The sequence below is a fragment of the Mesoplodon bidens genome (genome assembly GCF_964165515.1).
Source record: "Mesoplodon bidens genome assembly, chromosome: 4".
Taxonomy (NCBI): Eukaryota; Metazoa; Chordata; class Mammalia; order Artiodactyla; family Ziphiidae; genus Mesoplodon; species Mesoplodon bidens.
In genome coordinates, this window is record NC_138160.1 from 171,882,422 (window position 1) to 171,900,434 (window position 18,013).

At 43.9% G+C, this 18,013-nt stretch overlaps 2 long non-coding RNA genes across 3 annotated transcripts in view; both read right to left on the reverse strand.

Annotated features, from left to right (window-relative positions):
- Nucleotides 1-270: 270 nt before the first annotated feature.
- On the reverse strand, nt 271-6,973 carry LOC308616609. Its single transcript, XR_014015730.1, has 5 exons — nt 6,404-6,973; nt 4,476-4,687; nt 2,853-3,586; nt 2,309-2,750; nt 271-563 (listed from the first exon to the last, which is right to left on the reverse strand). It is a non-coding gene; the product is annotated as an uncharacterized lncRNA (long non-coding RNA).
- Nucleotides 6,974-8,232: 1,259 nt separating this feature from the next.
- Nucleotides 8,233-18,013, reverse strand: part of LOC308616608 — a 43,721-nt gene continuing 33,940 nt past the window's right edge. For both annotated transcript variants that reach the window (XR_014015728.1, XR_014015729.1), the window contains 2 exons: nt 15,240-15,325; nt 8,233-8,505 (listed from right to left, as the gene is read on the reverse strand). This is a non-coding gene — a long non-coding RNA (uncharacterized lncRNA). The remainder of the gene's footprint in view (nt 8,506-15,239; nt 15,326-18,013) is intronic.

Consider the following 18,013-nt stretch of genomic DNA (forward strand, 5'->3'; position numbering starts at 1 on the left):
AAAGGTCTGACATTCATACACACTCACTTCATAACTTTTCATCACCCCCAAGAGGTAAGTGGGTTAGTCATGCTCTGTCACTCACTTCCACACAAATTACTGAGGCTGCAATTTCTTCTGTTGACAGCCCCACTTCTTTCCCTTGTAGCATTGCCTTTGATGGCCAATGGATCAAGATTGCACCTCTTCAGGCCTGAAAGAACATCATCATGTAAAGTGGGCATATTCAAGCAGCTGGTGGGAGTCCAGTCTACCTGGAAGGGCATTTGGCCATCAGAATTGAGTCTTTAAAAGGCTGATACCCAATAACTCCAATTATACCCAATTTATTAAGGAGCCTCAGATTGCCAGGGTTTCAAACACAAACATCACCAATTGTGTGCTCTCAAACCCTGTTTAACAATGCTTAAAATCATCTTGGTCCAATTGTATTATAGGTTATTCAGTCCCATTTTATTTCTATAGAACTCTGTAGAATTGGGTGTTTTTGCTGAGGGAGGATCACAGAGAGTTATAATGATCAGACGTCAATGAGAAGTAAACCTCCCAAAGGATCTAGAAACCTGGGAAGAGAAAACAGAAAGGTTAGAAGGAGAGGCTAAGAAGTGACAAGAATTTCCAGAAGGAGTTCAATTAATGTTGTCATCCTGGGTGAGGAACAGTCCTGGGCTGGCCTCCTTCTCAGGACAGCAGAAGGCAGGCAGGCAATGGTTAGGAACACTCTCCCTGACCTGGGGTGTGATGCCCAGCTATGCCATTTGGACAAGTTACTTAATTTTCCTTGGCTTCAGTTTCCTCATCCATTATAAGAGAGATGATAATAACATGTACCACATTTGGGATGCTATGGGGATTAAAAGAGGTATCACGACTGCAGTGCCTGGTACACTGAGGGGTTTCAACAAATGGTAGCCTCTGTTATTATCTGCATCCTGAAATTTCTGAGTAATTAATCGTGATTGTGAGCACTTGAATGATTCTGTGTATTGCAATTTACACAGAGAGAGTGCTTTATTGTTTAAAAGCACATCTTTGCAACACAAATTGAAACGTGTCACCATCTATCACCTATCAAATTGGCAAATAATACTGCCCGATGTTGGTGAGAATGTGGGGAAATAGGCCTTTGCTGTTGATGGGAAGAGCTTTTTGCCACTATGTATCAGGTCCCTTAAATGTGTCCACGCTGGGACCAAGCAGGATGAGGAGAGAAGTCATGTGGTAGCAAAGGGTTGAGCAGAGATGGGAGCAGGATGTCTGGCGGAGGCGAAATGTAGAATCTAGGATGGATCCATGGAATTCACAGATCTTCTTTAGAGTCCCAGACATTCCAGGGAAGAGATATAAAATGTGTGGTCAAGCAAATCAAGTCTCACAAGATTGTTGTTTGGGTGTTAGAGAGAACGCTAACCCTTTAAGACTGGAGACACACAAAGAATATATCTCCAGCTGCCAAGTGCACATCCCCACCTGGAGGTGTCACAGGCATCTTCGCCTCAGCACACCCATGTTGGACCAACTGACTGCCCACACTCCCCACACTCCCCACCCAAAACTAGCATTCCAATCTCAACAAACAACGTAAAAGATACCACAACTTACCGGTTGTTCAAGCCCCAACCTGAGTGCTCATCCTCGATTTCTGCTTTCCCTTCACCTAGTACCACCACCAGCACCACCCCAAATGCCTACGTCTAATCACTCAACAGGTCCTGTTTCTTCTGCTTCCAAAATATATCCTGAATCCAGTGCCTTCTCTCAGTCTCCATGGCTACTGTCTGACCTAGACCGCCATTATTTCCCACCTGGACAAGCCTTGTTGATTATCTTACTTCCACTCTTAATCTCTCCAAGTCATTCTCCAGGTAACAGCCTGGATGCTCTTTTAAAAATATAAACCAGATTGAGTCACTGGATTGCCCAGATGAAAACTCATCAATTTCATGTTGTCAACTTCTTCATCTTTGTCTACCATCCATCTTCCCCTCACCCACCACCCTGCAGACACACACGCCTTCCCTCTGTACCTCGAACAGTGCACACTCATGGCCTTTGCCCCTTGCTCTTCCTTTGGCCCAGAAGGCTCCATCGATGGCTCTTCCCATCCTTCAGGTCTCTCCTCAAAGAGGTCTTCCCTTGCTAGACCAGCCAAAAGAGCCCCTCTAGTCATTATCACAATACCTTGTTCAATTTCCTTCACAGGACTTATCTCCTGCTGAAATTCTTTTATTTGTTGACTTGTACGTTATGTTCCCCACCATCTCATACCACTAGAATGTGAGCTCTGTGAGGGCAGAAGCCTGCTTACCTCGTTCATTGTTTATCCTCAGCATCCAGTGCATGGGAAGTGGTCAATAATTAGTGGGAAAACAAATCAGTGAATGAATATCGGGGTCACGCAAAGTTGTGGCACCTCCCACTCCAGGGTCCTACGGTCATTTATGACTTTGATGTTGGTGGTGGGAGAAAGGGGCAGAGAAGTGACAGAATAACAGGTCACCGGTTCTGATGGAAGGACAAGGATGAGTGCTTCTTGTTTAACGAAGGGGAAAACCAGAGGAGGGCTCAGGCTTTGGTCCAGGTTACAGAGCAAGTTGACAGCAGGAGGAGAAGCTAAAGTTTCTGGATCCTTGGCAATTGTCCAGTTGATTGCTCCAGGTGTGTCTTGTCACTATCTCTACGGGGTAGTTCACAATGGTATACAATGGGTGAGAATTAACTCCATCCCAAAGGAAATTCTCTTCGGACATCTGGTCACAAGATATGTAGGAAGTTGATTAATGAATAAACATTCAAATGAAGAAATGCTGAAACGTCACTAGCTGGTACATGGCACAACAGAGATCCCTTACCTTAGTATTCAAGGCACACCACTCTTCAGCTTCTTTCCAAATCTGGGGTCTCTTTTGACCTCGATTTCCCCATCAATGGGAAATACAATGAGAAGCAAATAATCAGCAAAGTCCCTTCCAGCCTTGATATTTTAGAATGCTTCTCTTGGACATGAGTTCCTTCCTCAAGCCAAACTGATTTACTTACTGTCCTTCCTGTCTCCTACCTATATGTAAACCTAAAAATATTCGCTTTTGTCTATACTGGCCATCTATTAATAATGCTGCCATGTCCTCTCTGCTCTTTGAAATACTGTGTAGCCTTCAATGATCAATGGAATTTCTACTCCCACTCTTCTTTCTTATTTCTCTTGGGCATTTATTGTCGAACCCAGGTGTTGATAACTACAGCCTGCAGGCCAAATCCAGGCAATGGGCCAAATCTGTTTGTTTTGTAAATAAAGTTTTACTGGAACACAGCCATCTAATTCATGTGTATATTGTCTATGGCTGCTCTTGATACACTACAAGACAGGGTTGAGTATTTGTAATAGAAACAGTATGGCTCACAAAGCCTAAACGTTTACTCTCTGGCTCTTTACAAAAAAAAAAAAAAAAATGTTTGCCAACTCCTGGCTAATCCATGCTTCTCAAACTTGAGTACACAAAGATCCAGGCTGGGATCCACATATAAGACATCCAAAGTCACTGGTCAACACAGGGTATCTTCTTGGAGCATCGATTTTACTAGAAGACTGGGGAGAAAAAATGGTTAATAGAATGTAAATGTGGACATTAAAGCAAACATATTTATATTAAGCAGCGAATTCCAGCATTTGCATGAAATAGTATGTGAAAATCCCAAATGTGACCAAAATTCCAAGCTTGGGAAGGGCTGCTTCACATTGCTGCTGCTCCTCCACTGTTACAAATATTTTGGTATAAAATTTTGGGAGGTACCCATCCACGCCATTTAATTTAAGGTGAAAGTACGTATCTTACATGGTTTTGTGTCCTCACCACTTCTGACACAGTGCTTGACTATAACAACTCCAGAAGGTCCGAAGTCATTTATCTAGATAAATCCTAAAAGGTCCTCACCTGTCAGGATGGTTAATGGGGTCCTGCCTAATGGCAGAGGAATGGACCAGAGGACTTGACCAGCAGAGGTCTCCTTCGCTATGGGGGCAGGGCAAGGGGCTTATTAGTGCTTTGACTGTCTCTATGGCAACAAAAAATCTAATAACATTCTGTTACCTTAACAATATTTGCAACAATACGGTCACCAATCCAAACCACTAATTAGTTCCTTCCTGAGCTGAAGGCAGAACCTATCTTACGATGACCTAGTTGCTTTTTGTTTATATTTGCCTTTTCTTTTCCTATTTCTTTATTTTGGAGGAGAAGGAAGAGGAGATAGTAGAAAGGTTACTCCAGCCCTGGCTGCCAACACCACCACTGTTAGCGTTCCCGCCAATCACTCCCCTCACCCCAAAGCATCTCTCTCTGACTTCTAAGGGCAGAATAATCCCTATTGCAGAAAATGGTGACCACTCAGTTTGTTGTTGAATGTTGTTGCTTATCTTTGTTTTGTTTTTTAAAGGCAGATGCCCCTAGGAAAGGATAACACATAAAGTTACTAACCTTTTAGAATCGGGAGGTGTTTTTGGCACTGGGCGAGGGGGTAGAAAGGCAGCCAGACTCCCAATCAGGGTGCAAAGATCTGTGGTCAACCCCATTTCTGCCATTGACCTGTTGGGCCAACTACTTGCCATTTTTGCACCTTCAGTTTTCTTTCTTGTAATGTGAAAGTTGAGAGCTGGGTAATCCCAAGGAGCGTTTTCAGTTGTAAGATCCTACAGTTCAAGGCAGCATAATTAATGGAAAGATTAAGGTCATGACCACATGGATAGGCCTCGAAAACATAAAGCAAACTGGAAAAGGTTAGTGGAAGAATGACATGTACTGTATGATACCACTCTAACTTTTTAAGTTAATTTTTGGAATAGGTAACATAGTACATCCACACTGTTCAAAAAAATCTTTAAGGAATTCATTTAAATATGTTCCTTCCCTCCTCTCACCCCTCTTTCCTCCCACATGCAAAACTGTTTTTACTTTTGTGTATGTAAACTTTCAGACTTTCTTTATGCACATACAAAAACCAGTGGATAAGCAGGCTCATTTTCCCCTTTGCTGCACAAAAGGTAGCATACTATACACATTCTTCTGCACTTTTTTTGTCTTCACTTAATATGTATTGGAGAAATTTCCATATTAGCATAGAGAGTGTCTTCATTCTTTTTTAGAACTGCAGAGGATTCCATTAAGGGGATGCCCCATAATTTATTCAACCAGTCCCCTACTGATAGATATGTGCATTTTTTCCTAGTCTTTTTTATTACAAGCAATACTTCAATGAATAACCTTAAACACATGTGCTTTCGAACAAGCACAAATGTATCTAAAGGCAAATTCCCAGAAATGGAATTTCCTTTGTAATTTTCTGCATTTGCTTTTATGATAGAGATTGTCAAATTACCATTTATAGAGATTATACCAATTCACTCATGCACCATCAGTCTGAGTGCCCCTTTCCCCACAACCTCTTCTATGCACTGTTTTACCAAATCTTGAGTGCCTGTACTGACCAACTTGACAGGTTTAAAAAATATCTCAATGTGATTTAATTTGTATTGCTCTTTTTTTTTGTATTGCTCTTTTGATGAGACAGTGAATCTCTTCTTATAGTTAATAGCCATTTGTATTTCTTTCTGTGTAAATAAATACTTTTAGCCCTTTTTCATATACGTAAAATTTTAAAACACACCATACTATATAACATTTATGGCCATGGACATACATAATGAAGGACTGAAGTGACATTCACTAAAGTCAGTTGACAGCTTGCCTCTAGACAGGAAGGCAGGGGGATGAGACAAGGGAGGGACACAAAGGGAACTCCACTAAGTGCATGACATTTTTTTCTTTTAAAAGAAGATATTAAGCAAGCATGGCACAAAGAAAATAGAAGAGGAAGAAGGGAAGGAAGGAAGGGAGGGAGAGAAGGAGGGAGGGAAGAGGGAGGGAGGGAGGGAGGGAGGAAGGAAGGAAGGAGGGAAGGAAGGGAGGGAGAGAAGGAGGGAGGGAAGAGGGAGGGAGGGAGGGAGGGAGGAAGGAGGGAAGGAAGGAAGGGAGGGAGAGAAGGAGGGAGGGAAGAGGGAGGGAGGGAGGAAGGAGGGAAGGAAGGAAGGGAGGGAGAGAAGGAGGGAGGGAAGAGGGAGGAAGGAAGGAAGGAAGGAAGGAAGGGGAAAATAAACTTTAAAATCAATGAACCTGAACTTGAATCTCAGCCCCACCACACATGCTCTGTGGTCTTTGACATTTCTCCTAATCTCTCTCTTTCCCAACTTCGATAGCTGTAGGATACAGATAATGCCTACCTTGCAGAGTTAGTGTAATGACTAAAGATAATCCATGTAAAACCATGATTAGCACATAACTGTGCCTTAACAGTCATATTATAATTCTTAATATTAATTTGGTTATTATGACTCAAATATATAAAATACCTCAAGCCGAAGAAAGTTCTAGTAGCTTTTCTTGGCTCCACTATCTCTTTTTCCTTTGGGTTTCCCAAGGAGTATTCTTGAAGACACCACAGCAATGGTTTCAACCCCTCTAATGCCTTTTCCAAATGTCCTGCCCAGAGCTGCCTCTGTTGGAATGATTTGTGTGACTGGGTGAGAGAAGCCAGGGTGTGATCAGGGAAGGAGGGGGGAGTTTCCTCTGTGTCACAACCTCTGTTCCCAAGAGCTGTGACCTCTGTTAGCACTCGATGAGACTCTGGCTTCCCACTGTGCAGCATCTAGAGGTCCAAGCCCAACCCATAACTTCTCTGGGAACAAACTGTGAGCAAGAATCTCCCCACCATCCCTCTCCAGGAGGACATGTGGGAGAATTACAACCACCCTTTACTTGAAAATCTATAACCACCTGTGGCCTCAGAAGTGGCCATTTCCTCCCTCTGGCCTTAGTTTGCATTACATCAACAGGCAGCAAACTGCCACCCACTCCCCAAGGCAGTGGTACTTCAGTCTCTTATTGCCTCATCCCCAGAGAGAACCAGGAAATAGATTCCTTTGCTGTGAACTCCTTTTATCAGAACAGGGAAGATTACAGCAGTAAACTTTGTTTTTTGGGGGGAAATTATACTCAGAGTCTGAGACTGTCTTGTCAATATTTAACAGAGGTTCACTGCAGGAATTATAATAATTTCACAAGCTAATAGCATACAGGATAATATCTCTTAATAAGCCAATAATGAAATAACATAGGGCTTCCCTGGTGGCCCAGTGGTTGAGAGTCCGCCTGCCGATGCAGGGGACACGGGTTCGTGTCCTGGTCCGGGAAGATCCCACATGCCGCGGAGCGGTTGGGCCCGTGAGCCATGGCCGCTGAGCCTGCGCGTCTGGAGCCTGTGCTCCGCAACGGGAGAGGCCACAACAGTGAGAGGCCCGCGTACCACAAAAAAAAAAAAAAAAAAAGAAAGAAATAACATACTTCAAACCAATAATAGATTAATTACACTATTGTTCCAGACAAGAGGAGATGAAAGGAATGAAGTCCCAATTTAATTGAGGTGTGCCTTTCTACATGAGTTGGTTCCTGGGAGAGTCAGCTTAACCAACTGAGAGCCTGACATCCAGCTACCAGCAAAACACAAGTTCCCTGTTGCTGGAGCACGTTGCTAGGGAACCAAGACGCCGGTGCTGACAAGCAAGATGATCTCCTGAGAGAGGCGCTGCACCGTTTTCCCCACTGCCCTTACCCCGTTACCCACACAGTAACTAATGCCCCCAAGGTCTTCAGAGAGCTGCTTAGGTCAGCAAAGGGTCACCCTGCCCAGACCTAAACTCTCAGATTGTCTTCACAAACTCTGGGTATTTATAGTCTAAAGGTCCCCTGGCCATAGATGCTTCTTCATATTATTGCTAAGCCCCCAGCGGCGCCCCTGGGCAGCTGAGCTACTGAGGGCTTATCGGCAGCCACAGATGTCGAGAGATGTCATCCTGATGCAGCTTCTTCATATCAAAACAACTTTACTTATAAAGACAACTTCATTCTTATATCAAAACAACTTCCCTCTTAAAAACAATTTCATTTTTGTCATAAGCAAGTGGATTTGATATCATATCAAACCACTGCACAACAACTTTGCACACTCCTTTTTTTTAATAAATTTGTTTATGTATTTATTTTTGGCTGTGTTGGGTCTTCGTTGCTGTGCACGGGCTTTCTCTAGTTGCGGTGAGCGGGGGCTACTCTTCGTTGCGGTGTGCAGGCTTCTCACTGTCGTGGCTTCTGTTGCTGCGGAGCAGGGCTCTAGGCACGCAGGCTTCAGTAGTTGTGGCACATGGGCTCAGTAGGTTTGGCTTGCAGGCTCTAGAGCTCAGGCTCAGTAGTTGTGGCACGCGGGCTTAGTTACTCCGTGGCATGTGGGATCTTCCCGGACCAGGGCTCGAACCCGTGTCCTTTGCATTGGCAGGCGGATTCTTAACCACTGTGCCACCAGGGAAGCCCCAGCACAGTCCTTCTGACACCTTTGGATTATTTCCTGAGTTGAATTGGTTTCTGTTCTTTTCCATTATTTTGATCCTAAAACAACAGAAAACTAGAAAGAAAAGAGTAGAGGAAGGAGGGAGAAAGGAGGATGGCAAAGAGAGAGAAAGAAAGAAAAAGAAAACGACTTGAAACAGCATCTTAGCAAAATAACTTACTGCACTCTGTGGAGAGGAAGATCCAGAAATGACGTAAAGGTCTGTGTCACACACCACCAGGTCCTTGATTAGTGGCTGAACCCACTATAGGAGCCAATGACGGCATTCAGAGCCAATGCCATGAGCTGGGTGAGCCAAAGTCATGCCTGATCTGATAACACCTGGAAGCTTCACCAAGCCAGCAAAGAAAACATCCTTCAATTATTGGTAGCAATGAACCAATCACAACCCATCAATCAATAAATTAAAATCATGGGGCAAGGTATTAACGGTTATTCATGGCAGGTGAAGATTACTTCCTCCTTGGCAGAACAGATCAGAATCAGAAAGGAAACTAAGACACACAAAGTTTAACTTTCTGGCGTTTGTGAAGTATTTCTTTCTTCTTTGAGCAACCTGGATTCCACAAAGCCAAGAACCTCTTTCTGTCGCAACCCTCGCAGGCCTGCTAACACATTTATGGCCAATGCCTCATCTCTCTTCCCTTTATCCAAAATTCCCTTTCACTGGCCTCATTTCCCATAGCTCTTTGCTGAGAGAAAATTACCTGCTCTGAGAAGCCAGCCCTTCCAAAGTGATACTGGATGCAGTGGTAGACAGAGTAATAACCCTCCAAAGATATTCATGACTTAACCCCAGAATCTTTCAATTTTTCCAGGGGATTTCATGAGTGGGATTAAGGTTAAGGACCTTGAGATGGGAGGAGTATCCTGGATTATCCAGGTGAACCTAATTAATTACTTGGCTCCTTAAAGATGGAGAACCTTTCTGTGCTGGGTCAGAAAGATGAGAGGGAAGAAGAAGAGTTGCTGACTTTCAAGATGGAGGAAGTGGACACAAGTCAAGGAATGTGAGTGGCTCTAGAAGCTGGGAATAGTCCTCAATGACAGCCAGCAAGGAAACAGCATCTCAGTCCTACAACCACAAGGAACTGAATTTTGCAAACAATCCAAATGTGCAAGGAAACACATCCTTCCCCTAGAACCTCCAGTAATGAACACAACTCTACTGACACCTTGATTTTACCCTGCTGAGACCCATGTCAAAAGTCTGACCTACAGAACTGCAAGGTAATAAATTGGTGTTGTTTAAACCACTATGTTTGTGGAAGTTATTTTCTAGCAATAGAAAACTAATACAGATGTTAATATGAGACAGTCAGCAGAGCTTTCAGTTAGTTTGCTTTCTGAAGCAACTATTATGGTACCAGATAAGAAAATAAAATCTCTCATATATTTTGGAACAGGCAGATTATTTTACAATTCGTGGCCAGATGTGTCATCCACTTTGTTCATTCACCTGTTCCATAAATATTTATGGAATGCCAACTAGGTACCAGGTACATATTTCCCTACACATATGGCTCCTTCTAGATCATGTCTACTACATAAGCAGATCCAGTCAGCAAGTCAATCAACAAATGTTCATTGAGCATCTACTGTGTATTAGGTACAAGGGCAACTCAATCAAGATGGTGGATGGACCTAGAGTCTGTCATACAGAGTGAAGTAAGTCAGAAAGAGAAAAACAAATACCGTATGCTAACTCATATATATGGAATCAAAGGGGAAAAAAAAAAGGTCATGAAGAACTTAGGGGCAAGACGGGAATAAAGACACAGACCTACTAGAGAATGGACTTGAGGATATGGGGAGGGGGAGGGGTAAGCTGTGACAAAGTGAGAGAGTGGCATGGACATATATACACTACCAAACGTAAAATAGATAGCTAGTGGGAAGCAGCCGCATAGCACAGGGAGATCAGCTCGGTGCTTTGTGACCACCTACAGGGGTGGGATAGGGAGGGTGGGAGGGAGGGAGATGCAAGAGGGAAGAGATAAGGGAACATATGTATATGTATAACTGATTCACTTTGTAATAAAGCAGAAACTAACACACCATTGTAAAGCAATTATACTCCAATAAAGATGTTAAAAAAAAAAAAAAAGATTCACTGAAAGGGTCTTTTAGCTGCCTGGGAAGGCTGGGAAGCCTGAGATTCCAAATTGTGCAGTGGAATATTGGAATAGACAGCATATGAGCCTCTCTACACAAGAGCTAGGAGGTATTACTGTCACCCTTTTACATATGCAAAAACTGAGGCTCAGAGAGATTAACGGCCAAATCACACTGCCTGTACGTGATGGAGTTGGAATTTAAAAAAATTTTTAATCATAGTTAAACACAAATAACATAAAATTTAGTATCTTTTACCATTTTTAAGTATACAGTTCAGTAGCATTAAGTACATGCACATTACTGTGCAGCCAATCTCCAGAATTCTTTTCATCTTGCAAAACTGAAACTCCATGCCCATTAAACAACTCCCCATTCCCACTTCTTCCTAGCCCTTGGCAACCACCGTTCTACTTTCCATCTCTCTGAATCTGACTATTTTAGGTACCTCATGTAAGTGGAACTTTAAAGTATTTTTTTTTGTATCTGGCTTATTGCACTTAGCATAATACCCACAAGGGTCATCCATATTGTAACATGTGTCAGAATTTCCTTCCTTAACATGCATCAGAATTTCCTTCCTTTTTCAAGTCTGAATAATATTCCATTGTATTTATATACTACATTTTGTTTATCCACTCGTCCATGAATGGACACTTGGGTTGCTTCCATTTCATAGTTATTGTGAATAATGTTGCTATGAACATGGACATACAAATATCTCTTTGAGACCCCACTTTCACTTCTTTTGGATATATACCAATGGAGCTGGAATTTGAACATAGATCTCTCTGACTCTGCTGTTCATTCTCTCCCAGGGTGCAACACACCCTAGGGTGAAGTTATGGCTTTCTGTGCTGTAGCTAACCAGATACGTGAAATTTTTTGCTCACAGTCCATTCTACATAGAGCTAGTTTTATTCTATGATTTTCCAGTGATTAAAATACAAGCAGATTGGGGCTTCCCTGTTGGCACAGTGGTTGAGAGTCCGCCTGCCGATGCAGGGGACATGGGTTCGTGCCCCGGTCTGGGAAGATCTCACATGCCACGGAGTGGCTGGGCCCATGAGCCATGGCCGCTGAGCCTGCGCGTCTGGAGCCTGTGCTCCACAACGGGAGAGGCCACAGCAGTGAGAGGCCCGTGTACCGCAAAAAAAAAAAAATACAACCAGATATTCTGCACTAAGAACAAAACTCAAACTCCTGGACCCTGTATGATCTGGCCCCTGCTTGTATGTCCAACCTCATTTCCAACCACTTGCTATACTTTACTCGTACTGTCTGTTTCTACTCTTCAAACACAAAGAGCTGTTCCTACCTCAGGGTCTTTGCATTTGCTGTACATTCTCCCTGGTACTTTGCATAACTGGCTCCTTCTTATCATTCAGGTCTCAGCTCAAACGTGACCTCTTCAAAGAGACCTTCCCCCACCACACTTTATAAAGTAGCACCTCCTATCACTATCTAGCACACTGTTCTCCTTTATTTTCTTCATAACTATCTAAAATGTATTTTGTTGTTGTTGTTTTCTTGTTTATTATATATCTCCCTCACAAGAATGTATTTTCCACACAGAGATCTTATCTGTCTTATTCCTCCAGTATCCCCAGAGCATAGAACCATACCTGGTATATAACAGATGCTTATCAAATATTTGTTGAATAAAGGAATGTATAAGGAACTTCATTGCAGTATTGTTTATCGTATCCAAAAAATGGAAACTGTGATTTGAATCAAACTGATTTTATAATTTATCACCTAGTACAGGTCACTTAGAGAATGAAAGAGGTTATTGTTAATAATTATACCAGATCTATAGGCAAAACCAGGACTGCATGACGGATCTACCTTAATCATTTATTCCAATCCCCTCAATTTGTAGATGAGGACACTTAGGAGACCCAGAGAGGGAAACTGACTTGATGAAGGTTGCACAGCAAGTTAGGTGCAGAGGTGGAAAAAGCCTCAACTGCTGACACTCAGGCTGGGGCCCTTGATGCTTCACTGCTTGGTTGCTCTGAAGCTCAGCAAAACATGCCCCCCGCCTGCTACTGTGCCCTCACATGACTCTGGGAGAAAACAGAGCTCCTTTTTCGGTCCCAAGAAGCATGCGGTTTGGAGCTCTTCTCTTTCTCTTACTTTTTCTTCCCCCTTTTTGTGGTCGTATACTGGGCTGGCTGGAGGGGAAGCACTTAGGTACCATGGGATTTCACTGCTGTTCCATTACATAAGTGAAAGCCCTACCAAGGGGAGAATGAAATGCAAAGCAGGGTCATCTGACCACTTCCTTGGCTGGTCCCGGGACTGCCTGGATCACCCCAGGGCTTGGTTCTGGGAAATGCTCATTCAGTACATTCCTCATCCAACAACTATTTCTTGAGCATCTTCTAGGTTCCAGGCTATACTGTGCTATACACATGGTATATAAGAATGGATCAGCAAGACATGATCGCTGCCCTCATGGGGAGCCCATTATGGAAAAGGGTGAGTGTTGGATAATAAACATATACAGAAAAATTAATTACAGACATGGTTAGTTCTAGAAAGGAAATAGAGCAGTCTGGTGAACAGTAAGAATAGCTGACACCTATTGAAGTCATCTTTGTCTATACCACTTTGTGAGAGAAATATTATTATGATCTTCATCTTATACATGTGGAAATAGAAGCACAAGGAGTTTGGGTGACTGCCAAGGTCACACAGCTGGTATGTGTCAGAGCTGAACTTGAACCCCAGAGACTTGCTTCAGAGCTTGAGTCCTTAACCACAAGCTATCTTGGGCAGAAGAGGGTCAGAGGGGAGTGCGTGCTTTCAATAGGGCAGGGAGGGCCTTTCTGAGGAAGTGGCATATAAGCTGAGATGAACTGTAGAAAGAACTGGCAGAAGAATGTTCTAGGAGGAAAAAGGAACATGTGGACAAAGGTGGGAAAGAGGTTGGTGTGTTCTGTAATCCGTCAGAAGGCCTGGGAGATTGAGGCGGAGGTTGGATTTTATTCTAGATGCCCCTCACAAAGTGTCTTTGCAGACGTATATTTTCTCATTTGATCAAACAGCCTGGCCAGGCCAGTTGAGCAAGTGCTATCATCCATGTTTTACAGAACCCTGTACGTCGTGTCTGGGAACTTGGGGTCAGAGGTAGCCCCAAGACTTTGAACTTGTGTCAAGTGCTCTTTCTACACAACCTCCCTGCTGAGGCCCCAGCTGGCCCTTCGCTGCCCCTATTGTCCCTTAACTATAATGTACCCCTGTCTCCCCAGCACCTCCTCCTCCTCTCACCGCAGAATTTACCTCTTCAGCTGCCTTAACACCTTAATGTCTAGGGGAGTCTGATAAACACATCTGTTCTTATCTGCTAATGGGGAATAAAGCCCTGTAGAAACCTAGAGTGAACTTGTTTTTCTATCCCTATGAAAACCTACGACAGCCTTCCTTTCTTCCAGTCATAAGATCAGCCTCCAGCTATTAGCATTCCCTTTCTGCCAGAGTGGCCTGTTCCCAGAGAAGCCTAGCAGAGTTTGAGCCTTGGGCCTTTGGTTAACAGGTAGCAGCTGACAGATGCCAATAATCCATGCACTGTTCAGATCAGCTAATTCCCTGTCTGTGAATGTGATCGTATGCACCCTCAGAAACCATCCCCAGGAGACGGGGCAGAAGGGCTGTGGGCTCCTCATCATGGCACACAAGCCGTCCAAGTCCCAAACACTGCCTTCCTCTCCACCTCAGCCTGTCCTGCTTCCTGCCTTGACCTTGGGGCCCAGACTCCCCAGACGTTTCTCACCATGAACTCGGAGCACACACCACGAGCTCTCACACCTGCGTGCTGCTCGCTCTGCTTGTGACACCCTCCCCACCGTCTTTACCGGCTCCCCCCTTGGCCTGAATACAACCCAGATACCGCTCGCCCGGGAAGCCTCCTCCGACTGCACCTCACTGAGCCTTACACTCCCCTTCTCCGTGCTTCCAATCTTAATGAGCAGCATTCTTTGAGTACCTGGAATACACCACACACTCTGTTAAGCTCGTTACACGGATCATCACAATATGAGAGCATTTTAAAGAGGCAGATTCTCTCATCCTACTATTTTAACACTGAAGAAACTGAATCATAGGAACGCACCCACGGCTGAGCAAAGTGCTGCAGGTGGGATACAACCCAAGCAGACTGCGTTCAGGATCTGCATCATCACCATCTCCTGTGTTCACCATCACAACTAACACTTATTGGGCACTGACAGTATACCTCCATAGCTCTAAGACATTGACGTACACCTTCTCATTGAACTTTCATAAGTCCTATAAAATTTAGTCACTACAAGGTAGGTGTTATTATGTCCATTTCAAAGGTGAGAAAACTGAGGCCTAGAGTGTTTTCATTATTTAGCTAAACCACACATTGAGCAGAATGCATGGAATACACCACCATGCACTGAAATTGCCCAGATTAGCTGAGGCTGCTAGTGATCTACCCAACACCCTTTCTCCTCCTCTTTTGTAATATCAAAGACTGCATTGTCAGAGATAACAATGTGTCCAATTTAAGAAAAAAAAATAAGATAAACAAAACCTCTCCCAGACACCTCTGCAGATAGGGCAGCTGAGAAAACGTAAGTCAACACCTTGGTGCGGGGCTTCCAGGAAATCATTCAAAGAGGGTATACTCTGCTATTATGTACCATTTACATTTGGCCCTTTCTCCTTCTTCCTGTTTGAGACACGAAGACTGGATCTCCAACAGCCATCTTTTGACCATGAAGCAATCCTATGGGAAAAAAAAAAAAGGATCAGAAGAAAAGAAGGAACCTGGGATCATGGTGACACCATGTTGACAGAGCAACCAGACCAGCCTTGGGCCATCCAGCTCCAAACTTCATGGAATGTGGAAGAAAAAAAAGACTTGTTTAAACCCCGTTGCTTTGATTCTCTGTGACTTGAAGCCAAATGCAATTCCTAACTCACTTACTTTGCTATGTGGCTGACCAACCATCCCACTGAGCTGTGTGGTCCTCAACAGTGAACTCAAAGTACCGCTTGCCTCTGTACCGATGTCAGGAGCACAGCACCTGGGTCACCGTATTGACCTCGACCGACTCTGACTTTCTTGCCATTTTACTCAGCCTCCTTGCAGGCAAAAGAGATGAAGTTAGGAAACAGACATTGCTGATTCCATGGCACAGAATTAAGGGAAGGGCGAAGGAAAGTGTGAAGAGAAGTTGGCTCCAGCACGTGAAGCGCAGACACTGGGGAGAACCAACCCAGCCTCCAGCCTGCTCAGGTGTGGGAGGGCAATGCCGTCTGAGTGCCAGGCGCTCCACTTGCTCCTCTGCTGCAAGCAGTGATGGTGCCATTTCCATGCCTGGGAAACCCAGGGCCAGGAGCCAATTTAAACCTGGTAAGTGAAGTCAGGAGAGTACCTGAACCAGAGCTGGCTGTCAGCTTGTGCAAAATAGCCAGCCTCTCCAAGTACTGCAATTTGAGGAATTATCGTACATTGCCACCCTCTCCTCACCACACCTGAAATCCAACCACAAGACTGTTGGTGCCAATGAGGTATAAGGCTTGCCATGCCAATGCCCATAAGACAATGAGTGCACTGGCTGTTGGGAAAGTCAACCTCTGGGAATCTCAGTTTCCTCATCTGTACAGTGGAAATAATACTGCCTACCTCTGTTTCCATATGGGGAGTTGGTAAGAGGATCAAATATCATGATGAACAGGAAAGCCCTTTTGTAAACAGTAAAACATTATACAAACCCAAGATAGTGCGTGTATTCAGTTTTCTGGGGCCTCAGCTTCCACAATTATGGAAAATTCCTTCCAGATCCTTCATTCTATATATATATATATATTTATAATTATTTATTTGTTTGTTTGTTTATGGCTGTGCTGGGTCTTCGTTTCTGTGCGAGGGCTTTCTCTAGTTGTGGCAAGCGGGGGCCACTCTTTATTGCGGTGCGCGAGCCTCTCACTATTGCGGCCTCTCTTGTTGCGGAGCATGGTGTCCAGACGCGCAGGCTCAGTGATTGTGGCTCACGGGCCCAGTTGCTCCGCGGTATGTGGGATCTTCCCAGACCAGGGATCGAACCCGTGTCCCCTGCATTGGCAGGCGGATTCTCAACCACTGCACCACCAGGGAAGCCCCCTCATTCTATATTTATTACAATGTTTTCTACACTCAAGTGTATACAGCATAAAAAAGTTGTTGAGTGAGTAAATCCTAAGAGTTCTCATCACAAGGAGAAATTTTTTTCCTTTACTCTTTTCTTTTTATTGTATCTGTATGAGAAGATAGATGTTAGCTGAACCTATTGTGGTAATCATTTCACAATCTATGTAAATCGAACCATCATGCTGTGCACCTTAAACTTACACAGTGATGTATGCTAATTAGTTCTCAATAAAACTGGGGAAAAATGACTTTAAAATTGTCATGGTTCCCCCACCCCTGCCACCTCCCACCCCCTATGAGGCCACCACATAATATGGAAACCAGAGTTTTTTGTCCAATCATTAGGCTCTGGCCATTTTATTGTTGCCATAATTGCAGGGAAACAAAGCTGGGTCACATGTCAGTTCCTGTCCAGCCCTGTGCTGGGTGCTGTTCCCAGGGTGTAGTTGCAGGGATTCTGGGTATAGAGGTGTGAATTCCCACCATTTGTCAGTCCCCCAGGTCAAGATCAGAAGGGAAGTGCTTTAATCCAATTATGGCATTAAGTCATGGGAAGAGTTGCCCATTAGCTAATTTGCCCACAATAGTGATTAGCTTATCTGATTAGCTCATTACCACCACCCACTTCTACCAACAGAAAGCAGAGCCCGAAGAGAATAGAAAAAGGATACGCTAGTCTTGATGGGGGGCAAAAAAAATTAAACATTGGAACTCAAAAGGACCTAAGAGATGATCTAATCAGGATGCTGTAAACTGAAAAACTCTGGCTTTATTTATCCTGATCACCGGTGTAATGGTGTGTTTTCCTCACACCTGAATGCCTTTATATGCACTTTTCATTTATCACTCTCCTCTCCCTGTTATCCTTTTCCTGACTGCCACCCATAGCCATGTTATCTGCTTGGCCCATGGAGTGGCCCTGCCAGGGCTAGCGTCCAGCCTTTTGGTACCTATCCTGGTGCCCTTTGGGTAGGGCTAAGCATCTATAAGTATACAGGCACCTAAAGGAGAAGGGGATGGAAAAAGGAGTGGAAGAATTAGACAGACAATACAATCTCTCCAAATCTTAGAAACCTCTGAACATCTCTTATAAAATGGAGTTAATACTGCCCATCCTTAAAAAAATCTGATCAGAGAAGGCATGTGAATTGCCTGGGATACAGTATGTCCTCACTGAATATTTCTTTCCTTTTCTTCCCAGAAGACTCAAGATGCTTTCCAACATTCTTGCCTTGTGACTCTACACCCCTTACCTAAAGAAGTAGGTAAGGAGCACATGTG